Here is a 26,875-nt window from a genome sequence, read left to right as displayed (position 1 = left end):
TGTTATGTTGGGGTGCAGTAACTTAGTTTCTTGTTGCATTCTAGATGGCATCGTGCTGTTAATCGCAAAATTGTGTCATTCTTGTTTTGCTTGCCATTTGCAAACCGTGCATCCGTTTCTGGTGATCTTTATATCGATTTCAACCGAAATCATCTCATCTTTCCAGCGGCATACTTCGTTTGCCAAGTTGATGCCTTGATCTTTCTTTTCCTTCCGGAGCACGCATATGCATTGCATATCACATCTCGCATATCATGCCATATTTTGCATCATGTTGCTTGTGCATTGCACTGTGATTGATTGTTGGTCCTTCTATTGTGTTCTTGCTTTGGGTAGAGCCGGGAGACGAGTACGTGACCGAGGAACCTGTTGAGTACGCTTACAAGGATCAAGCTTTCGACAACTCTGAGAACTTTGCAGGCAAGATGACCATACCCTCGAAATCACTTCTATCTTTGCTTGCTAGTTGTTCGCTCTATTGCTATGCCGCACTACCTACCACTTGCTATATCATGCCTCCCATATTGCCATTTCAAGCCTCTAACCCACCTTTCCTAGCAAACCGTCGTTTGGCTATGTTACCGCTTTTGCTCAGCCCCTCCTATAGCGTTGCTAGTTGCAGGTGAAGATGAAGTTTGTTCCTTGTTGGAACATGGATATTGTTGGGATATCATTATTATCTCTTATTTACTTTAATGCATCTATATAATTGGTAAAGGGTGGAAGGCTCGGCCTTATGCCTGATGTTTTGTTCCACTCTTGCCGCCTTAGTTTCCGTCATACCGATGTTATGTTCCTTGATTTTGTGTTCCTTACGCGGTTGGGTGTATTGGGAACCCCTTGACAGTTCACTTTGAATAAAAATCCTCCAGCAAGGCCCAACCTTGGTTTTACCATTTGCCACCTAAGCCTTTTCCCTTGGGTTCCGCGGAATCAAGGGTCATTTTTATTTTAAACCCCCGGGGCAGTGCTCCTCTTAGTGTTGGTCCAAAACAGAGCCACTTGCAGTGCCACCTCGGGGAAACTTGAGGGTTGGTTTTAGTTGTACGTAGTGTTCGTCCGCTGTGCCCTGAGAACGAGATATGTGCAGCTCCTATCGGGATTTGTCGGCACATCGGGAGGCTTTGGTGGTCTTGTTTTACCATTGTCGAAATGTCTTGTAACCGGGATTCCAAGACTGATCGGGTCTTCCCGGGAGAAGGAATATCCTTCGTTGACCGTGAGAGCTTGTGATGGGCTAAGTTGGGACACCCCTGCAGGGTATAAACTTTCAAGAGTCATGCCCAAGGTTATGTGGCAGATGGGAATTTGTTAATATCCGGTTGTAGAAAACTTGACACCTAACTTAATTAAAACGAATCAACCGCGTGTGTAGCCGTGATGGTCTCTTTTCGGCGGAGTCCGGGAAGAGAACACAGTCTTGTGTTATGCTTGAACGTAAGTAGTTTCAGGATCACTTCCTGATCACTTATAGTTTCTCGACCGTGCGTTGCTTCTCTTCTCGCTCCCTTTTGTGTATGTTAGCCACCATATAAGCTAGTGCTTGCTGCAGCTCCACCTCACTACCCTTTCCTACCCTTAAGCTTAAATAGTCTTGATCTCGCGGGTGTGAGATTGCTGAGTCCTTGTGACTCACAGATACTTCCAAACAGTTTCAGGTGCCGAGGATACGAGTGCAGGTGATGCTACCGAACTCAAGTGGGAGTTCGATGAAGACTTGGGTCACTATTATGTTTCCGTTCCTGATGATCAGTAGTGGAGCCCAGTTGGGACGATCGGGGATCTAGCATTTGGGGTTGTCTTTCTTTGTTTTGGTTCCGTAGTCAGACCTTTGTTTGTACCTTGAATGATGTATGGATTATTTATGTATTGTGTGAAGTGGCGATTGTAAGCCGACTCTTTATCCCTTTCTTATTAAGTACATGGGATGTGTAAAGATTACCCCTCTTGCGACATGCCTACCATGTGGCTATGCCTCTAACTCGTGCCCCGACACGTGGGAGATATAGCCGCATTGTGGGTGTTACAAGTTGGTAATCAGAGCCTTCCCCGACTTAGGAGCCCCCTGCCTGATCGAATCGCTGACGTTGTTGCGTCTAGAACAAAATGTTTTGAGTATTAGGATTATATATATCAGAGAGTAGGATTCTTTTTACTCCTCAGTCCCTTCGTCGCTCTGGTGAGGCCTCCTGACGTAGAAGTTTTGACTCTTCTCTCCTTAAATTTCACGAATTTTTTTAGGATCACGCGGGTATCTTGGAATCGTTCCGATGGTTTTGTGACGAGAACATTGTTCTTGGTGCCTCCTGACATTTAGGGGTTGTGGCAGTGTCCCGAGGAGTTGAGCTCCGAGGTGTTGTCGTCACAATTTTATCGTTGCAGTTCTGTAATACCTGAGTTCGCCGACATCGAAAATCTCTTTTATGCAGTTGTTGGTGAGATAACCTCGACGCCACCCATTACTGGGGCGGGAGTTTGGGAGTATTGCCATAACTCGTATAACGGATGCTTTTCGAAGGTTGTGGTACATGATTTCCGAAGGTTTCTTGGTTATGTGTTGAAGGATGGATACAACTGGATGTAGGATTTGTTAGTTTTGGGTGAGATATTATGTTTCCCCTGTATCCCCAACACCTGATTGCATAACCAGAAAGTTTCGGGAGTTTTATAGGTGGGAATTCAAGTAGCTCTAGTATTTCTTCCCGCAGATATTTGGTTTGTGATTGGGTAATCCTTACCACTTATTTGTTCATATATGTACCTTGTTGCTTTATTCATCTAACTTTATCTAAGTGGCTTCTCAACTTATGGATGTGTGATGATTTACTTTGGAATTCATTCGTTCATCCTTGTTCGAATGTTAAGACTATATGTTGCAATTTCGATCCATTGATTCAGCTTGAATATATGTCTTTAAAGATGCTAACGGATGTCAACCTCTCCAGGATGGCTCCTCCAACGCGTCAGAATCCGCCACCACCTCCACCTCTGGAGGCATGGCAAGCTGTCATGGCAGCCACCAACGCCAACACTCAAATGCTTATGCAACTCTTGCAAGAGCGCAACCAAAGGCAAGGCAACCAAGGAAATCAAGGTCAAGGCAACAATCAGCCTCAGTTTGCTACCCTCAACCAGTTCCTCACAACCAGCCGAAGTCCTTCAGCAACTGTGTTGAGGCCACAGATGCCGACGATTGGCTCGTAGACATCTGCAAACATTTTGAATGTAGCAATGTCAGACCTGAGGACTTTGTCAAGTTTGCTTCGTTTCAACTCAAGGATCAAGCTACTGAGTGGTATCAACAATACAGAGATTCCAAAGGAGGTCGTGTGATTACCTAGGATGATTTCTATCGAGACTTCGAAGCTCATCACATCCCACAAAGTGTTGCTGAGAGCAAGCGTGAGGAGTTCCGCAATCTCAAGGAAGGCAGCACGTTCGTGTATCAATACAATATCCAGTTTTAGAAACTTGCTCGCTTCGCTAAACAAGACGTCCCTGATGAAAAGAGTATGATTTATCAATTCAGAGGTGGCCTCAGAGAAGATCTACAATTAGCTCTCGTGCTTCTTGAGCCGACTAAGTTTGATGAATTCTACAACATGGCACTAAAGCAAGAAGCTGCTCAGCTCAAGTGTGAGGCATCTAAGAAGAGAGTCAGGGATGTAGTTCAATCATCACAAGTGGCAGCTAAGCAACAGAAGTTCTGGTTGCCTCCTCCTCCTTCGTTTCATCAGCCCTACCAACAGAAGAGAAAAGGTGGCAATGGATCTTCCCACCCACCCAACCCATGCTATCAGAACAAAGCTCAGTCTCATACTCCAAGGTCAAGTGCTCCTTATCATCGGCCGCTCTCAGAGGTTACTTGCAACAAGTGTCAGCAGAAAGTGCACTATGCAAACAAATGCTTCAACCAAAGGCGCCTTCCGCCTCCTCCTCCTGTGAGATCTTCCAGCAATGCAGTGGTCAAGCATAATCCCAAGCATGCTAAGGTGAACATGATGAACGCAGCTCAGGCAGAGGATTGTTCAGAAGTGATCATGGGTAACCTTCCAGTTAACTCCTTTCCTGCAAAAGTATTATTTGATACTGGTGCATCGCTTTCTTTCATTCCAAGATCTTTTGTTGCCAAGCATGAGTTTGTGACCGAGAAGATTCATTTCCTGTTGAAGATTGTCCCCCCCGGGTAAGCAAATGACATCTAATAATTGCGTCCCGGATGTGTCTACCGAGATGGGCGACTATAAGTTTTTGTCTTCTCCAATTGTTCTTGGTGACTCGGATATTGAACTAATTCTTGGCATGGACTAGCTTTCTAAGCACAAGGCTCAGCTTGATTGTGCTGCCAGGCAGATTCAATTGGCACACTCTTCTGAGGATGTGATCATCTATGCCGCTCGGGATGATACCATTCGACTATTTTCTCTCAATGAGAAGGGCGAGTTGAATGCCATCTCTCAGATTCCAGTCGTTTGTGAATATCAAGACGTCTTTCCAGAAGAGCTTCCAGGAATGCCTCCTCACCGTCCAGTCGAATTCGTTATCGATCTTGAGCCTGGCACAGAACCTGTTTGCAAACGTCCTTACAAGCTTGGACCAGAGGACTTGAAGAAACAATTCGATGAACAAGAGTGCATGGGTCTGATCAGACCGAGTTCATCTCCATGGGGTTGTGGTGTCCTTTTTGTCAAGAAGAAGGATGGAACGGAACGACTTTGTGTCGACTACCGTCCATTGAACAAGAAGACAATAAAGAACAAGTATCCACTTCCCAACATCAATGAGCTTTTCGAGCAACTTAAGGGTGCTCAAGTATTCTCCAAGCTTGACCTCCGTATGGGTTATCATCAGATTCGCATTCGTGAACAAGATATCCCCAAGACAGCATTCAGAACAAGCTATGGTTCTTATGAATATACTGTCATGTCTTTCGGCCTTGTCAATGCTCCTCCAACGTTCTCTCACATGATGAACTTCATCTTCAACCCTTACACAAATGATTTCGTCCTGGTATATCTCGATGATATCTTGGTCTTTCCAAGAATAAGGAGGATCATGCCAAGCATTTGAGATTGGTACTCGACAGACTCAGAGAGCATCAATTCTATGCGAAGTTTTCAAAGTGTGAGTTTTGGCTTGATGAGGTCCTCTACCTTGGTCATATCATCTCCGCCAAGGGCATCGCTGTTAATCCCGAGAAGGTTTCTGCAATTGTGAATTGGGAGCCTCCTCAGAATGTCAAGCAGCTCCGCAGTTTTCTTGGGCTTGCAAGCTATTGTCGAAGATTCGCTGAGAAATTCTCTAAGATTGCAAAGCCTCTTTCCAACCTCCTCCAGAAGCATGTCAAGTATGTCTGGATGCCTGAATGTGACGTTGCTTTTGAAGGAAATATGCCCTAGAGGCAATAATAAAGTTATTATTTATTTCCTTATATCATGATAAATGTTTATTATTCATGCTAGAATTGTATTAACCGGAAACATAATACATGTGTGAATACATAGACAAACAGAGTGTCACTAGTATGCCTCTACTTGACTAGCTCGTTAATCGAAGATGGTTATGTTTCCTAGCCATAGACATGAGTTGTCATTTGATTAACGGGATCACATCATTAGGAGAATGATGTGATTGACTTGACCCATTCCATTAGCTTAGCGCTTGATCGTTTAGTTTGTTGCTATTGCTTTCTTCATAACTTATGCATGTTCCTATGACTATGAGATTATGCAACTCTCGTTTACCGGAAGAACACTTTGTGTGCTACCAAACGTCACAACGTAACTGGGTGATTATAAAGGTGTTCTACAGGTGTCTCTGAAGGTACTTGTTGGGTTGGCGTATTCCGAGATTAGGATTTGTCACTCCGATTGTCGGAGAGGTATCTCTGGGCCCTCTCGGTAATGCACATCACTTAAGCCTTGCAAGCATTCCAAATAATAAGTTAGTTGCAGGATGATGTATTACGGAACGAGTAAAGAGACTTGCCGGTAACGAGATTGAACTAGGTATTGATATACCGACGATCGAATCTCGGGCAAGTAACATACCGATGCCAAAGGGAACAACGTATGTTGTTATGCGGTCTGACTGATAAAGATCTTCGTAGAATATGTGGGAGCCAATATGAGCATCCAGGTTCCGCTATTGGTTATTGACCGGAGACATGTCTCGGTCATGCCTACATAGTTCTCGAACCCGTAGGGTCCGCACGTTTAAAGTTTCGGTGACAATTATATTATGAATTTATGTGATTTGATGTACCGAACGTAGTTCGGAGTCCCGGATGAGATCAGGGACATGACGAGGAGTCTCGAAATGGTCGAGACATAAAGATCGATATATTGGATGACTATATTCGGACATCGGAAAGGTTCCGAGTGATTCGGGTATTTTCGGGGGTACCGGGGAGTTACGGGAATACAAGGAAGAAGTAATGGGCCTCATGGGCCAAGTGGTGGAAGAGAGGAGGCAGGGCGCGCGGCCCCCCTAGCCCAAACCGAATTGGACTAGGGGGCCGGCCCCCCTTTCCTCCTTCTCCTCCTTCTCCTTCCTTCTCCTTCTCCTCCTTCCTTTCCTCCTCCTAGTAGGAGTAGGAAAGGGGAGTCCTACTCCTACTAGGAGGAGGACTCCTCCTCCTGGCACGCCCATAGAGGGCCGGCCGGCCTCCCCCCTTGCTCCTTTATATACAGGGGCAGGGGGCACCTCTAGAAACAAGTTGATCAGTTGATCTCTCCCAGCCGTGTGCGGTGCCCCCTCCACCATATTCCACCTCGGTCATATCGTAGCGGTGCTTAGGCGAAGCCCTGCGTCGATAGCAACATCATCACTGTCACCACGCCGTCGTGCTGACGGAACTCCCTCGTGAAGCTCTGTTGGATCGGAGTTCGCGGGACGTCATCGAGCTGAACGTGTGCTGAACTCGGAGGTGCCGTGCGTCCGGTACTTGGATCGGTCGGATCGTGAAGACGTTCGACTACATCAACCGCGTTGTGCTAACGCTTCCGCTTTCGGTCTACGAGGGTACGTGGACAACACTCTCCCCTCTCGTTGCTATGCATCACCATGATCTTGCGTGTGCGTAGGAATATTTTTGAAATTACTACGTTCCCCAACAGTGGCATCCGAGCCTACGTTTTATGCGTTGATGTTATATGCACGAGTAGAACCCAAGTGAGTTGTGGGCGATATAAGTCATACTGCTTACCAGCATGTCACACTTTGGTTCGGCGGTATTGTTGGATGAAGCGGCCCGGACCGACATTACGCGTACGCTTACACGAGACTGGTTTTACCGCCATGCTATGCACACAGGTGACTAGCGGGTGTCAGTTTCTCCAACTTTAGTTGAATCGAGTGTGGGTACGCCCGATCCTTGCGAAGGTTAAAACAACACCAACTTGACAAAGTATCGTTGTGGTTTTCGATGCATAGGTAAGAACGGTTCTTGCTCAGCCCGTAGCAGCCACGTAAAACTTGCAACAACAAAGTAGAGGACGTCTAACTTGTTTTTGCAGGGCATGTTGTGATGTGATATGGTCAAGACATGATGCTAAATTTTATTGTATGAGATGATCATGTTTAGTAACCGAGTTATCAGCAACTGGTAGGAGCCATATGGTTGTTGCTTTATTGTATGCAATGCAATTGCACTGTAATGCTTTACTTTATCACTAAGCGGTAGCGGTAGTCGTGGAAGCATAAGATTGGCGTGACGACAACGATGCTACGATGGTGATCAGGTGTCGCGCCGGTGACGATGGTGATCATGACGGTGCTTCGGAGATGGAGATCACAAGCACAAGATGATGATGGCCATATCATATCACTTATATTGATTGCATGTGATGTTTATCTTTTATGCATCTTATCTTGCTTTGATTGACGGTAGCATTATAAGATGATCTCTCACTAACTTTCAAGATAAAAGTGTTCTCCCTAAGTATGCACCGTTGCCAAAGTTCGTCGTGCCCAGACACCACGTGATGGTCGGGTGTGATAAGCTCTACGTCCATCTACAACGGGTGCAAGCCAGTTTTGCACACGCAGAATACTCAGGTTAAACTTGACGAGCCTAGCATATGCAGATATGGCCTCGGAACACTGAGACCGAAAGGTCGAGCGTGAATCATATAGTAGATATGATCAACATATTGATGTTCACCATTGAAAGCTACTCCATTTCACGTGATGATCGGTTATGGTTTAGTTGATTTGGATCACGTGATCACTTAGAAGATTAGAGGGATGTCTTTCTAAGTGGGAGTTCTTAAGTAATATGATTAATTGAACTTAAATTTATCATGAACTTAGTACCTGGTAGTATTAGCATATCTATGTTGTAGATCAATAGCTCGCGTTTAGCTCCCCTGTTTTATTTTTGATATGTTCCTAGAGAAAACTAAGTTGAAAGATGTTAGTAGCAATGATGAGGATTGGATCCGTGATCTGAGGTTTACCCTCATTGCTGCACAGAAGAATTATGTCCTTAATGCACCGCTAGGTGACAGACCTATTGCAGGAGCAGATGCAGACGTCATGAACGTTTGGCTAGCTCAATATGATGACTACTTGATAGTTTAGTGCACCATGCTTAACATCTTAGAATCGGGACTTCAAAGACGTTTCGAACGTCATGGATCATATGGATGTTCCAGGAGTTGAAGTTAATATTTCAAGCAAATACCCGAGTTGAGAGATATGAAGTCTCCAACAAGTTCTATAGCTAAAAGATGGAGGAGAATAGCTCAAGCACTGAGCATGTGTTCAGATTGTCTGGGTACTACAATCGCTTGAATCAAGTGGGAGTTAAATCTTCCAGATAAAATAGTGATTGACAGAATTCTCTAGTCACCATCACCAAGTTAGTAGAACTTCGTGATGAACTATAGTATGCAAGGGATGATGAAAATGATTCCCGAGCTTTTCATGATGATGAAATCGATGAAGGTAGAAATCAAGAAAGAGCATCAAGTGTTGATGATTAACAAGACCACTAGTTTCAAGAAAAGGGCAAAGGGAAAGAAAGGGAACTTCAAGAAGAACGGCAAGCAAGTTGCTGCTCAAGTGAAGAAGCCCAAGTCTGGTCCTAAGCCTAAGAATAAGTGCTTCTACTGCAAAGGGACTGGTCACTGGAAGCGGAACTGCCCCAAGTATTTGGCGGATAAGAAGGATGGCAAAGTGAACAAAGGTATATTTGATATACAGATTATTGATGTGTATTTTATTAGTGTTCGTAGCAACCCCTCGGTATTTGATACTGGTTCAGTTGCTAAGAGTAGTAACTTGAAACGGGAGTTGCAGAATGAATAGAGACTAGTTAAGGGTGAAGTGACGATGTGTGTTGGAAGTGGTTCCAAGATTGATATGATCATCATCGCACACTCCCTATACTTTCGGGATTAGTGTTGAACCTAAATAAGTGTTATTTGGTGTTTGCGTTGAGCATGAATATGATTTGATCATGTTTATTGCAACACGGTTATTCATTTAAGCAAGAGAATAAATTGTTGTTCTGTTTACATGAATAAAACCTTCTATGGTCATACACCCAATGAAAATGGTTTGTTGGATCTCAATTGTGGTGATACACTTTCTCATAATATTGAAGCCAAAAGATGCAAAGTTAATAATGATAGTGCAACTTATTTGTGGCACTGCCGTTTAGGTCATATTGGTGTAAAGCGCATGACGAAAATCCATACTGATGGGCTTTTGGAATCACTTGATTATGAATCAGTTGATGCTTGCGAACCGTGCCTCATGGGCAAGATGACTAAGACTCCGTTCTCCGGAACAATGGAGCAAGCAACTGACTTATTGGAAATAATACATACTGATGTATGCAGTCCGATGAATGTTGGGGCTCGCGGCGGGTATCGTTATTTTCTGACCTTCACAGATGATTTAAGCAGATATGGGTATATCTACTTGATGAAACATAAGTCTGAAACATTTGAAAAGTTCAAAGAATTTCAGAGTGAAGTTGAAAATCATCGTAACAAGAAAATAAAGTTTCTACGATCTGATCGTGGAGGAGAATATTTGAGTTACGAGTTTGGTCTACATTTGAAACAATGCGGAATAGTTTCGCAACTCACGCCACCTGGAACACCACAGCGTAATGGTGTGTCCGAACGTCGTAATCGTACTTTACTAGATATGGTGCGATCTATGATGCCTCTTACAGATTTACCGCTATCGTTTTGGGGTTATGCTTTAGAGACGACTGCATTCACGTTAAATAGGGCACCATCGAAATCCGTTGAGACGACGCCTTATGAACAGTGGTTTGGCAAGAAACCAAAGTTGTCGTTTCTGAAAGTTTGGGGCTGCGATGCTTATGTGAAAAAGCTTCAACCTGATAAGCTCGAACCCAAATCGGAGAAATGTGTCTTCATAGGATACCCAAAAGAAACTGTTGGGTACACCTTCTATCACAGATCCGAAGGCAAGAATTTCGTTGCTAAGAATGGATCCTTTCTAGAGAAGGAGTTTCTCTCGAAAGAAGTGAGTGGGAGGAATGTAGAACTTGATGAGGTAACTGTACCTGCTCCCTTATTGGAAATTAGTACATCACAGAAACTGGTTTCTGTGACACCTACACCAATTAGTGAGGAAGCTAATGATAATGATCATGAAACTTCAGATCAAGTTACTACCAAACCTCGTAGGTAAACCAGAGTGAGATCCGCACCAGAGTGGTACGGTAATCCTGTTCTGGAGGTCATGTTACTTGACCATGACGAACCTACGAACTATGAGGAAGCGATGATGAGCCCAGATTCCGCGAAATGGCTTGAGGCCATGAAATCTGAGATGAGATCCATGTATAAGAACAAAGTATGGACTTTGATTGACTTGCCCAAAGATCGGCGAGCCATTGAGATTAAATGGATCTTCAAGAGGAAGACGGACGCTGATAGTAGTGTTACTATCTACAAAGCTAGAATTGTCGCAAAAAGGTTTTCGACAAGTTCAAGGTGTTGACCATGATGAGAATTTCTCACTCGTATCTATGCTTAAGTCTGTCTGAATCATGTTAGCATTGCCGCATTTTATGAAATCTGGCAAATGGATAAACAAAACTGCACTCCTTAATAGGATTTATTAAAGAAGAGTTGTATATGATGCAACCAGAAGGTTTTGTCGATCCTAAAGGTACTAACAAAAATATGCAAGCTCCAGCGATCCATCTATGGACTGGTGCAAGCATCTCGGAGTTGGAATATACGCTTTGATAAGTTGATCAAAGCATATAGTTTTATACAGACTTGCGGTGAAGCCTGTATTTACAAGAAAGTGAGTGGGAGCACTACAGTATTTATGATAAGTATATGTGTATGACATATTGTTGATCGTAAATAATGTAGAATTATTCTGCAAAGCATAAAGGAGTGTTTGAAAGGAGTTTTTCAAAGAAAGACCTCGGTGAAGCTGCTTACATATTGGGCATTAAGATCTATAGATATAGATCAAGACGCTTAATTGGACTTTCACAAAGCACATACCTTGACAAAGTTTTGAAGAAGTTCAAAATGGATCAGGCAAAGAAAGGGTTCTTGCTTGTGTTACAAGGTGTGAAGTTGAGTAAGACTCAATGTTCGACCACCGCAGAAGATAGAGAGAAAATGAAAGATGTTGCCTATGCTTCAGCCATAGGCTCTATCATGTATGCAATGCTGTGTACCAGACCTGATGTGTGCCTTGCTATAAGTCTAGCAGGGAGGTACCAAGGTAATCCTGGAGTGGATCACTGGACATCGATCAAGAACATCCTGAAGTACCTGAAAAGGACTAAGGATATGTTTCTCATATATGGAGTTGACAAAGAGCTCATCATAAATGGTTACGTTGATGCAAGCTTTGACACTGATTCGGACGATTCTAAATCGCAAACCGGATACGTGTTTATATTGAACGGTGGAGCTGTTAGTTGGTGCAGTTCTAAACAAAGCGTCGTGGCGGGATCTACATGTGAAGCGGAGTACATAGCTGCTTCGGAAGCAGCAAATGAAGGAGTCTGGATGAAGGAGTTCATATCCGATCTAGGTGTCATACCTAATGCATCGGGTCCAATGAAAATCTTTTGTGACAATACTGGTGCAATTGCCTTGGCAAAGGAATCCAGATTTCACAAGAGAACCAAGCACATCAAGAGACGCTGCAATTCCATCCGGGATCTAGTCCAGGTGGGAGACATAGAGATTTGCAAGATACATACGGATCTGAATGTAGCAGACCCATTGACTAAGCCTCTTCCACGAGCAAAACATGATCAGCACCAAGGCTCCATGGGTGTTAGAATCATTAGTGTGTAATCTAGATTATTGACTCTAGTGCAAGTGGGAGACTGAAGGAAATATGCCCTAGAGGCAATAATAAAGTTATTATTTATTTCCTTATATCATGATAAATGTTTATTATTCATGCTAGAATTGTATTAACCAGAAACGTAATACTTGTGTGAATACATAGACAAACAAAGTGTCACTATTATGCCTCTACTTGACTAGCTCGTTAATCGAAGATGGTTATGTTTCCTAGCCATAGACATGAGTTGTCATTTGATTAACGGGATCACATCATTAGGAGAATGATGTGATTGACTTGACCCATTCCATTAGCTTAGCACTTGATCATTTAGTTTGTTGCTATTGCTTTCTTTATAACTTATACATGTTCCTATGACTATGAGATTATGCAACTCCCGTTTACCGGAAGAACACTTTGTGTGCTACCAAACGTCACAACGTAACTGGGTGATTATAAAGGTGCTCTACAGGTGTCTCCGAAGGTACTTGTTGGGTTGGCGTATTTCGAGATTAGGATTTGTCACTCCGATTGTCGGAGAGGTATCTCTGGGCCCTCTCGGTAATGCACATCACTTAAGCCTTGCAAGCATTGCAGCTAATAAGTTAGTTGTGGGATGATGTATTATGGAACGAGTAAAGAGACTTGCCGGTAACGAGATTGAACTAGGTATTGAGATACCGACGATCGAATCTCGGGCAAGTAACATACCGATGACAAAGGGAACAACGTATGTTGTTATGCGGTCTGACCGATAAAGATCTTCGTAGAATATGTGGGAGCCAATATGAGCATCCAGGTTCCACTATTGGTTATTGACCGGAGACATGTCTCGGTCTTGTCTACATAGTTCTCGAACCCGTAGGGTCCGCACGCTTAAAGTTTCGGTGACGATTGTATTATGAGTTTATGTGATTTGATGTACCGAAGGTAGTTCGGAGTCCGGTATGAGATCGGGGACATGATGAGGAGTCTCGAAATGGTCGAGACGTAAAGATCGATATATTGGACGACTATATTCGGACATCGGAAAGGTTCCGAGTGATTCGGGTATTTTCGGGGGTACCGGGGAGTTATGGGAATACGAGGAAGAAGTAATGGGCCTCATGGGCCAAGTGGTGGAAGAGAGGAGGCAGGGCGCACGCCCCCCTAGCCCAAACCGAATTGGACTAGGGGGCCGGACCCCCTTTCCTCCTTCTCCTCCTTCTCCTTCCTTCTCCTTCTCCTCCTTCCTTTCCTCCTCCTAGTAGGAGTAGGAAAGGGGAGTCCTACTCCTACTAGGAGGAGGACTCCTCCTCCTGGCGCGCCCGTAGAGGGCCGGCCGGCCTCCCCCTTGCTCTTTTATATATAGGGGCAGGGGGCACCTCTAGAAACAAGTTGATCAGTTGATCTCTCCCAGACGTGTGCGGTGCCCCCCTCCACCATATTCCACCTCAGTCATATCGTAGCGGTGCTTAGGCGAAGCCCTGCGACGATAGAACATCAACACCGTCACCACGCCGTCGTGCTGACGGAACTCTCCTGTGAAGCTCTGCTGGATCGGAGTTCGTGGGACGTCATTGAGCTGAACGTGTGCTGAACTCGGAGGTGCCATGCGTTCGGTACGTGGATCGGTTGGATCGTGAAGACGTTTGTCTACATCAACCGCGTTGTGCTAACGCTTTTGCTTTCGGTCTACGAGGGTACGTGGACACACTCTCCCCTCTCGTTGCTATGCATCACCATGATCTTGCGTGTGCGTAGGAATATTTTTGAAATTACTACGTTCCCCAACAGCTTTCAACACCTTGAAAGAGAAGCTGGTCACAACTCCTGTCTTGACTCCTCCTGATGAATCCAAACCATTCAAAGTTTTCTATGATGCCTCCTTACAAGGTCTCGGTGCTGTGTTAATGCAGGAAAAGAAAGTTGTGGCCTATACCTCTCGTCAGTTGAAGCCCAATGAAAGGAACTACCCCACTCATGATCTTGAGTTGGCGGCAGTTGTCCATGCATTATTAACGTGGAGACATCTCTTGTTGGGAAGGAAAGTGGACATCTTCACAGATCATAAGAGCCTCAAGTACATCTTCACTCAACCCAACCTCAACCTCAGGCAGACTCGTTGGGTCGAAATGATTCAAGAATACAATCCGAGTATTGAATATACTCCAGGCAAGGCCAATGTCATTGCAGATGCTTTGAGCAGGAAGGCTTAGTGCAACAGCTTAATTCTCAAGCCCTTCCAACCGGACCTTTGTGAAGCTTTCCGCAAACTGAATCTCCAAGTTGTTCCTCAAGGCTTTCTTGCCAACCTCCAAGTCTCTCCTACTTTGGAAGATCAAATTCGCGAGGCACAACTTCTTGATTCCATGGTGAAGAAGGTGAAACATGGGATTATCAAGAGCCAACCCAAATACAAGTGCTATCGCATTGATGACAAGGACACTCTATTCTTCGAGGATCGAATTGTGGTTCCTAAAGGTGATCTAAGGAGAGTCATTATGAATGAGGTGCACAATTCCCTTCTATCCATTCATCCTGGAGGTACGAAGATGTACCATGACCTCAAGCAGTCGTATTGGTGGACTCGAATGAAGCGAGAAATTGCTCAATTCATGAATGAATGTGATGTATGCAGAAGGGTGAAAGCAGAACACCAACGTCCAGCTGGTCTCCTCCAACCTCTTGCTATTCCAAAATGGATGTTCTACCATATTGGAATGGACTTCGTGACTGGATTTCCCAAGTCCAAGCGCGGAAATGATGCTATCTTCGTTGTCATCGATAAACTTACAAAAGTGGCTCATTTCTTTCCAATCAAAGAATCTATCACAACAGCTCAGCTCACAGAGCTATACACCTCCAGGATTGTCTCTTTGCACGACATTCCGCAATTGATATCTTCAAATCATGGAAGCATTTTCACCTCCAAGTTCTGGGACTCCTTTCAGAAGGCCATGTGCACCAACATTCAATTCAGCACAACTTTCCATCCTCAAACTAGTGGCCAAGTCGAGCGAGTCAATCAAATCCTTGAAGATATGCTCAGGGCTTGTGTCATTTCCTTCGGTATGAAATGGGAAGATTGTCTTCCATATGCCAACTTCTCCTACAACAACAACTTCCAAGCGAGTTCGGGTAAGGCCCCATTGGAAATTCTCTATGGCAGAAAGTGTCGTACTCCTCTCAATTGGTCAGAGACTGGTGAACGCCAACTTCTTGGCAATGAATTAATCATAGAAGCTGAAGAAATGTGTAAAGTCATCCATGAAAATCTCAAAGCCGCGCAATCACGCCAGAGGAGTTACTATGGTAGTAAACACCGTGATTTGTCTTTTGAGATTGGAGACCATGTCTACCTCCACGTATCTCCAATGAAAGGCACTCGTCGCTTCGGTATCAAAGGGAAGCTTGCCCCTAGATACGTGGGTCCTTTCAAGATCACTAGCAAAAGAGGCGACCTCGCCTATCAACTTGAGTTTCCATCGAACTTCGCAAACGTGCACGATGTGTTTCATGTGTCACAGCTTCGCAAGTGCTTCAAGACTCCTGAGCACACCATCAACTTCGAAGAGATTGATCTCCAAGAAGATCTGTCTTATCATGAGCATCCCGTTGCTATTCTTGAAGAAACTGAGCGTAATACTCGCAACATTCCTGAAAGTGAAGTGGTCACACCATTCCGACCGAGAAGCCACCTGGGAATGCGAGGACCAACTTCGTTCCGAATATCCGGAGTTCTTTCAGTCCTAGATCTCGGGACGAAATCCTCTCGTAGTGGTGGAGTGTTGTAACACCCCGGATGTAACTTGCCATATTTGTAACTCCGACTCTTGCCATTTTCGGCTTTAAGTTATGAGATTCCCTTCGTGGTTGGGTTTTTGTCTTCGTTTTGCATTTTGTTCATGTCATGCATTTCATATCATGGCATAATGTGCATCTCATTTACATACGTGCTCGTCTCATGCATCTGAGCATTTTCCCCGTTGTCCGTTTCGCAATCCGACACTCCTACATGCACCGGCGCACCCCTCTTGTCTCTTTTCATGAGCGGGTGTTAAACGTTCTCGGAATGGACCGAGATTTGCCAAGTGGCCTTGGTACACCACCGGTAGACCGCCTGTCAAATTTCATTCCATTTGGAGTCCGTTTGATACTCCAACGGTTAACCGGGGAACCGCAAAAGCCTCTTGTGCTGCAGCCCAACACCCCTCCAAAACGTCCCAACAACCCATCTAAACAACTTCCATGTGCTCCGTCGTTGGATCACGATCGTGTGGGTAAAAAATACACCTCATTTGGACACTCCTACCTCCTCCTATCTATAAATAGGTGCTCCCTCCAAATTTTTCACGCAGTCCAACCCTAGATCCAACCCTCGCGCCGCCGGACGTCCGTACGCGTCCACCGCCGCCCTCGACCAATCAGACCGCGCCACATCGCCGCCGCCGCCCGGGGCCCAGATCCGGCCCGCCTTAGGGCCGAACCGGGCCGAACCGGGACCGCAACCGCCGCCTCCGTTCGCCGCCCGGTCTCCCTCACCGACCCCGCCGCCGTGAGCCTTCGCCGTGTCGCCGTCCAGTGAGCTCCGCCGTCTCCGCCACCGGGCGCCGCCACCCGCCGCCCTGCCGCCTCAGTGTCGCCGCCGCGCCATCACGCCACCTGTTGGGGATATTACTACTGGGCGTAAACCGGCCAGGAGAGGCCAGGTTAACTTCATCAGTAGTCCAGTGTATTTGAAGCCCATAAAGATAGATGGTGATATTATGTAGAGGCCCAGGGCCCAGAACCGGAGTAAAGGCCTCTAGCTATAAACCGGCATCAATATGTAACTTGCATTGTCAGGTAGAAAGAAGCGGAGACCGAGCTGGATACATTTATAAGCCGGCCTCGGGACTCTATAAACTGACGGGCGCCAACCAATGTATATAAGGGGACGACCCGGCGGCGGTTCAGGAAAGGAGACAACAACTCGAGACTTAGGCAAAGCGTATTCGCTCCCTGGTCATCGAAATCCCATCAATTCCATCACAACTAGACATAGGCTTTTACCTTCATCGTAAGGGGCCGAACTAGTATAAAACTCTCTTGCGTGCCTTGTCCGCTTTAACCCCTTCAAGCTAACCCGTAGCGATGGCTCCACGACCAAGTCCTTTCATGAGGACATCTGCCGTGACAAAACCACGACAGTTGGCGCCCACCGTGGGGCTATCGCACGACGGTTTCTGTCGGCGTTCTGGGAACGGGGGTCCCCAGACTTGCCTGCCTGCGGCCTACGGTGTGGCTCAAAGGGGGGCCCAGCACGACCCATCTTCATCAGCACAGACCCAAGACCCTCGCGAGGGGCCAAGCCTCGCGGGGCGGACGACACGGAGCTTCCTCAGGAACAGCCTCACCAGGCTGGCTCGCGAGGAGGCGGAGAGATCAAGGCGGGGTACCTCACGGGGTGCCCGTGACGCAAGCCATGACGACCAAGGGCGCCAGGCGGGCGCCAGCCCGCGCAGTGTCCTCCTTTCCCCTTTGGTGCAAAGGGGGCAAGCGTAGCCGCGGAGTACCGAGGCATCAGGCAAAGGTTGCCATTTCGGTGCAACAAGACCAAGACTAGGAGGACTGCAAGATGGAGGTCATCGTGGAGCCCAAGACGGCGTCACCACCAGAGCTTTGTGCAGGCGAGGACCAACTTTAGTCAGGATAAGTGTACCAGATGTTCCCCTTCAAAATGGCCAATTGTTGGCGCCCTTCCCGCTCAATATTTGGGAAGAGGCCCAGGGCCATTGCCTATAAATAGGACCAGTGTCGAATTTCGGGTTCCGGCACAACCTTGAGGTTCGAACACTGGGGTGCGTGTGGAGATTTCACCTCCTACCTACCTGCACCCCTCCGCCTCGCTAAGATCTAAGCTATGGAAAGAACAACACAAGAGACACAGGGTTTATACTGGTTCGGGCCACCGTTGTGGTGTAATACCCTACTCCAGTGTGAGGTGTGGTGGATTGCCTCTTGGGCTGATGATGAGGAACTATACAAGGAAGAACAGCCTCGCGAGGGTCTGTTCTTGGCTGGGGCGATGAACTGCTGGGAGGAGTTCAGTCACCCTTCTCTCTCTCTCTCTTCTATCGTTGGTCTCAATCCCCCTAAAAACTCTCTCTCTTTCTCTCCTATTGTTCATCTCGATCCCCTTGCCCTGTGGGTGGCTGGTCCTATTTATAGAGGCCCTGGTCCTCTTCCCAAATATCAAGTGGGAAGGGAGCCAACAATGGCGGGCTAATTTGAAGGGGGACAACTAGTACTAGCTATCCTGACAAAAGTAGTCTTCGCCTGCACAAAGCTCTGGTGGTGACGCCGTCTTGGGCTCCACGATGACCTCCGTCTTGCAGTCATCCTGTTCTTGGTCTGGTTGCACCGAAATGGCAACCTTTTCCTGATGCCTCGGTACTCCGTGGCTGTGCTTGCCCCCTTTGCACCAAAGAGGAAAGGAGGACACTGCGCGGGCTGGCACCCGCCTGGCGCCTTTGGTCGTCATGGCTTGCGTCACGGGCACCTCGGGAGGTACCCCGCCTTGATCTCTCCGCCTCCTCGCGAGCCAGCCTGATGAGGCCGTGCCTGAGGAAGCTCCGTGTCGTCCGCCCCGTGAGGCTTGGCCCCTCGCGAGGGTCTTGGGTCTGTGTCGATGAAGATGGGCTGTGCTGGGCCCCCCTTTGAGCCATGCCGCAGGCCGCAGGCAGGCAAGTCTGGGGACCCCCGTTCCCAGAACGCCGACAGTAGCCCCCGGGCCCAAGGCGTGCCCGGACTTGGCCGTGCAGGGAGGCGGAAGGGCAAGAGCGAAGCGCCGCGGGCCCTAACAGCCTGTGGCCTTGGCAACCGCGCGAATTGATAAAGGAGCGGCATCTGCCTAGGCTTTGCTTTTTGCTTTCTCCGGTTGCTGCTCAGATCCCCTTTCTTGCGCCTCTCCTTCCTTCCTCCAAAATTTCCAGATCTACTCCGACCGTGAGACCTAGGAAGCCATGGCGCCTCGTCAGCCCCCAGCCGTAGCTTGGTACTCGTTTGCCCTGGACTCGCCGAACGTGTCGGAGGCGAGCCTCGCCCGGTTGCGCCGGATGGCGGCGGCGCGGGGCAACGACGGGGCGAAGGTGTTCAAGGCTGGCTCCGCCACCCCCGAGGGTCAAGGGAGCACCTTCTATCCGTTCTTCGTAAGCGCCATTGCTGCTGGCCTGGTGCCTCCCTTCTCCGAGTTCTTCTTCTCTGTCCTCCACCATTATAAGCTACAGGCTCTGCATCTCCACCCCAACTCCGTCCTTCTCCTGGCAATCTTCGCCTATTACTGCGAGGCTCACGTAGGGGTGCAGCCCTCAGTGGCCTTGCTGCGCCACTACTTCTACCTCCGGACCTCTCGCGGTCCTGCTTCCGCGTGCGCGAGCTTCATCGCGTACGGTGGCGCCATTGCCATCTCGAACCCTGGGAAAAGGATTGAGGGCTTCAGGAGCAAGTGGGTCTTGGCGGATGCTGGGCGCATCCACCCTCGGCTGATCTTGCCCACGGAGCAGCCCACGAGCTCCAGCGATTGGGGTCGAGCGGAGCTCGCGGACCCCCGCGCGAAGCTGGTGTTGGAGAAGATGGACGCGGATCTGAGGCCGGCCAACATGGCGGCGGCGAAGCTGACCGGCGCGTCGCTGCTGAGGGAATTCCTGGAGCACTAGCTGGCTCCGCTTCGGCAGTACTCACTTCCGATGTGGAGGCCCCATCCGAGCCCCGCGGCCTTGGCCGACGGAGATCTGGCTGCGGTCCTCCAATCTCTGGTCGGGGGCGATGTGGCGAGGTTGGAGGGCGCTCCTACGCCCTTGTTCCTCCGCGACGACTGGGAGCAGGTAGTGGAGTCCATGGCCGTCTTCAACGGGGATGGGCCCGTGCCCATGGAAACTCCTGAGGAACCGGTGGACATGCCCTCCGACGACTCCAGCGAAGAGGAGGAAGGAGGGGAGCGGGAAAAAGGGCCTGACTCCGAAGCGACCGACGGAGAGTCGAGGGCTCCCCTCCCCCGGCACAGGTCCCGCGTTCTCCGCCTCTCTCCGAGCGATGACGATGAGGATGACGACGAGGATGATGATGAGCAGGATGGCGGGAGCTTGCCCCCGATCCCGAAGAAGCACAGGACCGGGCTGATCTCCCGCGGGCTTGCCCCGGCCCTGAGGCGGAACGCAGACGCACCTTCCGCTTCCAAGCTCCCCGAGGTTGACCCTTCCAGCCGGCTTTCAGGCTTCAAATTTGGCCGGAGGCCACTCGAGCTCACTGGCGACGACCCGTAAGCGTTTGATTCTTGTCTTTATTTCTTGTTCTGCTTCTGAGGCTTGACGTCCGCATCTCTTGGATAGGCTGGCGCCCGCAGCAAAGAAGTTGAAGGGAGCTCCCGAGGTTCCATCCGTAGCAGCGCCTATGCCCGCGAAGGAGGGTGACCACGGCGCACGGGCTTCTCCTGCCCGGTCATCCTCGCGAGGCCTAGCTGAGCTGGCTGGGGCGAGCTCATCCCCCATGGCCCAAGTGACTCCCATGGTGCCTTTGCCTGCTGCCGCCACTACAGCCGTTGGGGCGCAGCAGACTCCGCCTCAGGATGCTGTGGCCGCGCTGCCGCCTTCTCCTCCTACTCCACTGGCTGCTGTCTCTCCGACTCCTTCTGCCGTTCTGGATCGCGCTGCTGCTGAGCTGGACCGGCTGCGGCAGGATCTTCTTGGCGCTGACCCTCGCTTGGTGGCCGGGCGCTTGGAGCTGGCTTCAGGATGGGTTCGCTCCAACGCTTCGATTCGGGCGGCGCTGGTCCAGGCCTCGACGGCTTGCGACGAGGAGAAGCAGGCCGTCCTTGAGGCGAAGGCTGCTCGTGACGCAGCCCTGGGGGAGGTGGTCGACGTCCGTGGTCGCTGCAAGGCGCTGGAGGACGAGCTGCAAGGCCTGCGAGACCAGCTCGCGAAAGAGGCCCGCCTTTTCCAAGAGCAGGAAGAAGGAGTGAAGGCTCACGAGGCGGCTGTCAAGGAGAGGGAGGTCAAGCTCAGGAAGCGCTGCGACTGCCTAGGCGCGCTGGAGCAGGAGTTGGGGGCGAGGAAGGCCGAGCTGGACGACAAGGCCCTGGTTCTTGCCGAGGACCGCGTGGCCTTCATGGAGATGGAGGCGAAGGCTCGCTCCTCGCTGAGGACGCTTTATGACAGCGGCCTAGAGAGCCTGCTGGCTCGCGCCGAGGACGGCCCTGCGAAGCTGCTTCCCTTCCTGGTTCATGCTCTTGAATATGTCGCCCTTCTCCTTGGCCCCACGGCCGAGGCCGAGGCGCGTGTCTTGTCTTCTGCAGCACTGACGCGGGTCCTCACCCACATCTACCTTCGCGATCCTGACGTCGACCTCGACAGCCTGCTAGAGCCAGTAAGCGGCGAGTGTGCCGCTGCCGCTGCCGAGGCCGTGAAGGGTCGCGCGGAGGCTCTGCTGGGGAAGTTCCGGACCTTCAGCACCAAGCCGAAGCAAGGCGCTGCCGACCCCACTGCTCCATATGGCGAACCCACTCCGCGCTGCTCCACCGCCGACAAGTGACTCCGTTGTGGCTCCTGTCCTGCCTTCAATTCCTGCACATGTATCATGCCTCGGGGAGGCGTTTAAACTTGCGTTTGGCATTGAGATAACAGTGTGGACTGTAATATTTGCTTTTGAATTCCTTGAAATTTGCGCTTTTCCTTCCTACTTGCTTATGTTGTACGCCGGCAGAGCCCGGCCCCGCGCATACCTCACCCAGCGTTAGTCCCGACCGGAAACCAGGACGGGGCCAAGGAGTGAGGGGCTACGTGACAAGTTAGGCTCCTGAGTCGCGATGCTCATGAGTCCCCCTTGGCGCACGAACAGCAAGTAGGGAGGTGTGATGTGGGTGGATCTACCGTTCTACGTCTGGTGAGCCCGGCCGCGCGCATACCTCAACCGCCGTTAGCCTTTCGGAACTAAAGAGTGAGGGGCTACGTGACCAGTTAGGCTCCTGAGTCGCGATGCTCAGGAGTCCCCCTTGACACATGAACAGCAAGTAGGGAGGTGTGATGTGGGTGGATCTACCGTTCTACGTCTGCAGAGCCCGGCCGCGCGCATACCTCAACTGCCGTTAGCCTTTCGGAACTAAGGAGTGAGGGGCTACATGACCAGTTAGGCTCCCGAGTCGCGATGCTCAGGAGTCCCCCTTGACACTCAAACGGCCTTCATACCTTGGCTCCGCTCGGGGAGAGGCGCGCGACGAACCAAGCCCGGGGGGACCTGGCTGGGCGGCGTGCGTCTGGGTGTGACCCAGGCGCAGCCCCCGTGCCCAGCCCCCTCACGCGGCACTCCCGAGGGGAGGCGTTACGATGAGGCTAGACACTGAGCTCTGGGCTCCCTGAGGTTGATGCGGCCCGGGGGCCACCCTCAGTTGTTTATCACCAGCGCGGAGCATAGCGCTTCTGTATGTGTACGGGCATAGCCGCTCCTCGGCAGTGTCGTCAGCCAGCGCGGAGCATGGTGCTTCCACTGGTACGTGGGAGGGGGGCCCCCTCCGGGAGGAGCCCCCGGGGCGTGTACAGCCCCGCCCTGACACGTGGCTGGCACGGTAGGGCCTGGCGAGGTGTATCTGGGCACCCGTGAGCCAGCGCGGGACTCACGGGGCCCTACCTCTAGGCGGGTTGCGCCTGGCACTGGGCCTTATCTTGTGATGTGTCCCTGCAAATTCGGTTAGATGTCGGCACTCTACGTCCTCGGGTCCCGGCCCTTGAGCTGGTCTCAGCCGTCGCTGGTATGCCAGGTCGCGATGCCGTGGACAAGGCCAGAGGGTGAGGGATGGAGAGCCAGTAAGAGCCCTGAGACGCGATGCTCAGGTACCCCCCCTTTAACGTGCAAGTGGTCGGCATGGAGAAGAAGAGGTGCCGTGGACCGGCATCAAATAATCAAGCATGGTGGGTTGAATGCATAACCGGAAATAAACGCAAAAGGGATACATGTCGCTGGGTCTGACCCGAGCGACTTGGGGATGATGCAGCCCAAGGGGCGCCCCCAACAAAGTAAGCTAACAACATGAAATAAAAGGGATACACGCCGCAGGGACGGACCCACGCGGCCTGGGAATAATGCAGCCCTGGGGGGCGCTCCAAGCTGGAAGTGAAAACTTGAAAGATGTCACCTGATCACGTTGAGGGCGAAGGGGTGTTGGTGTAGCGGACTCGGTGGGCTGCGGGAGCCGATCCTCACGAGCCCCCAGGCCCAGGGGCCTCGGGAGGCTCCGGAGGCGCTGGTGGCTCCTCGCGGACCATCTCCATCTCCGCCAGGGCCGCGGAACGCCTGGCCCCTCGTGCCTCCATGATGCCCCTCATGAGGCGCTGGTACGTGGCAGCCGCGTTCGGCAAGCCGTAAGGCATGCGAACGTAGCTGTGGGGTGGACCTCCGCAGCGCCCCACTCGTGAGGGCCAGAGGCGCTCCAGAGAGGCGACTCGGTTGAGCCCTGGTATGTCGATGCAGACGCGCAGCCCACCATCCTCGCCTAGATGGGGAGCCACTGCTGGTAGGCGGCGGCCGCCTTTCATGACTCTTCACTCCTGTAGCTCCTGAATGGCCTTGCTGATGAACTCCTGAGGGTCTGGCTCTCCTTGCCTTACTCCTTCTTGAGGGAAACGTGCTTCGAAACATGCCTCCATGTGGTGCCCAAGCGCCTCCCTCGTGACCCTAGCCAGGTCGGTGGCCCTCCAGGGGGGAGCCCCCGAGCCCTGCCTGAGGAGGGCGCCGGGCGCGCTTTCCTATGCGATGGAAGGAGGTTCCCCCTGGGCAGGCACGGGCCCAGAGGGGCCTGCCTCCTGAGGGGCCAGGCCGGACGATGTCTTCTTCTTCTTGGGGGCGGTCTCGGGAAGCCTCCTGCTTCCGCGATCCGGGTCTTCCAGTGACGCGGCCTGAAAGGCTCGTTCCAGGGAACACACCGCGTCCTTCTCTTCACAGGGCACCATGATGACTCCGCCACTTCCTGGCATCTTGAGGACGTTGTAGCGGTGGTGAGTTGCGGCCATGAACTTGGCCAGCGCCGGGTACCCAAGGATGGCGTTGTACGGCAGGCGAATGTGAGCGACTTCGAAGTTGATGAGCTCGGTGCGGTAGTTGTCACTTGCCCCGAAGGTGACAGGGAGGCGGGCCTGCCCAATCGGGATTGTGGAGCCGTCGGTGATTCCGGAGAAGGGCTTGGTTGGCTGAAGCTGGCTGTAGGGCACTTGGAGATTGTTGAATGTTTCCACAGACAGGACGTTGAGCCCTGCCCCGCCACGTTACTGATGATTGGGGAACAAAGCATCGGGAGGACTCCGGCTGTAGCCACACACTTGAGCTGATCTGCTGAGCTGAACGTGATGGCGCATGCTGACCACCTGAGAGGGCGCGCGGCTTCGAGCTTGGGGAGGGCCGCATTCACTTCGCGGGCGAACTGCTTGAAGATGCGTTGAGAGGCTGGGGCTTGAGCCCCGCCTAGGATGCAGGCGATCGCGCGCGGCTCCTGGAAGCCCCCAGCCCCCTCGTCCTGGTGGCGGTCCTCGTTTCTCCTTGGCTGCGGCGGCAGCGGAGGGAGGCCTGCGTTGCCTTGCGGGCGATCCTCGCGAGGCTGATCCCTCCAGTCTCCCTCGCGAGGTTGATCGCGCCACCCTTGGCGCGGGCCACGGTCTTCCCAGCGTCCTGCGTTCCTTCCTCCTCCTCGACCGTAGCCTCGGTCACCGCGGTCGGGGCGACGGCCGATCCTTCCTTCTCGCACGGCTCGGAGCTCTTGACATTCGTTGGTGTTGTGGGTGTGGAGGTCGTGGTACACACAGTACCGACTGCCCTTGGAAGGTTCGAGCTGATCTCTGCCCCGCTTGGTGTCTGGTTCTGCCGCGAGCACGGCAGCCCCCTTGCGCTTCACATCCTTGGCCTTGGGATTCTTCTCTTCTGGGTCTGCGGCAGGCAGCTCAAGGAGGGAGAGACGCCCTTCCTCAGCCCTGGTGCACTTGGTTGCCAAGTTGAACAGCTCCAAGAAGTGCACAGGTCTTCATGCATCGCCAGCTCCTCCTTCATCTTGACATCGCGCACGCTGTTGGAGAAGGCTGAGATGATGGCCTCCTCAATCACCTTGGGAATCTTGAGGCGTGCGTTGTTGAAGCACTGGATGTACTTCTGCAGGGTCTCCCCGGGTTGTTGCTTGATGCGGCGCATGTCGCTCACGGCGGGTGGCCGGTCGCGAGTACCTTGGAAGTTGGCGATGAAGCGGGTGCGCATCTCGTCCTAGGAGGAGATCATGCCTGGAGCCAGGTTCAGGAGCCAGGTGTGGGCCCCATCCTTGAGCGCCATGGGAAACCAGTTCGCCATGACCTTCTCGTCTCCGTTGGCAGCTTTGATGCCCAGCTCGTAGAGCTGGAGGAACTCCGCAGGGTCAGCCGTGCCGTCGTAACGAGGAGGCAGGTCTGGCTTGAACTTGCCGGGCCACGCGACGCTGCGTAGCTCGGTGGTGAAGGCACGATAGCCTGCTGTGGCCACGGGAGGCCTTGGGTGACGGAGAGCTTGGTATTGCATGTCCCAACGCGCTGTAGCTGGGAGCGGCGCGGGGTCTTGACGTGCTGGAGCAGGGAGCGCCCGGGCAGCTTCTTGCGGGCGAGGGACTTCTTGGCAGCTCGGCTCTTGCCATGTTGGCACCTGACGGAGCGGGTTTCGCCCAGGGGCCACGCGCCTTGGAGCCATGGCGCCTTCTTGAGGAGGAGGCGGCCAGGGCGCCGCCGGAGCCTCGTCGTCCGCGCGGGGCGGGGTGCGGTGCAGCGGAATGAACGGCGCAGGAGAGCCCCCTGCGGCGCGGACGAGCTCGGCGACGCGGTCGAGCCATTCTTCGTAGACGTTGTCGACGGGATGGTAGCGCAGGAGCTCGTTTGCCGCGATGAGCGCAGCTCAAGCCTCCATGGATGCGCGGAGTGCGCGGGATGAAGAACCAGATAGGGTGAGCTAGGGAGTAGCGGTGCGGCCGTCTTGCCGCACAGACAGATGCCGAGACGATGCTTGCTTCTCGTCCCCCGCCGAGACGATGGCGGCGTTGACGGCAGGTGACGGGGAACGGCGAGGACGCCCGCCGACAGGAGCCGTCTGGGCGACGCGGGAAGCGAGAGCGGCCCGGCGCTCGGCGCGGGCCCGATGAGCGTCAGACATGGGCGCGATGGTCGGAGGAGAACGGGGTGGTGGAAGACGAATTCCGCCGCACCCCTACCTGGCGCGCCAAATGTCGGATTTTGGGTTCCGGTAGACCCTTGAGGTCCGAACACTGGGGTGCGCACGGAGATTTCGCCTCCTACCTACCTGCACCCCTCCGCCTCGCTAAGATCTAAGCTATGGAAAGAACAACACAAGAGACACATGGTTTATACTGGTTCAGGCCATCGTTGTGGTGTAATACCCTACTCCACTGTGTGGTGTGGTGGATTGCCTCTTGGGCTGATGATGAGGAACAATACAAGGAAGAACAGCCTCGCAAGGGTCTGTTCTTGGCTGGGGCAACGAACTGCTGGGAGGAGTTCAGTCACCCTTCTCTCTCTCTCTCTCTCTCTCTCTC

Source organism: Triticum urartu, chromosome 3 (genome assembly GCF_003073215.2).
Source record: "Triticum urartu cultivar G1812 chromosome 3, Tu2.1, whole genome shotgun sequence".
Taxonomy (NCBI): domain Eukaryota; kingdom Viridiplantae; phylum Streptophyta; class Magnoliopsida; order Poales; family Poaceae; genus Triticum; species Triticum urartu.
This window is presented reverse-complemented; position numbering follows the sequence as displayed.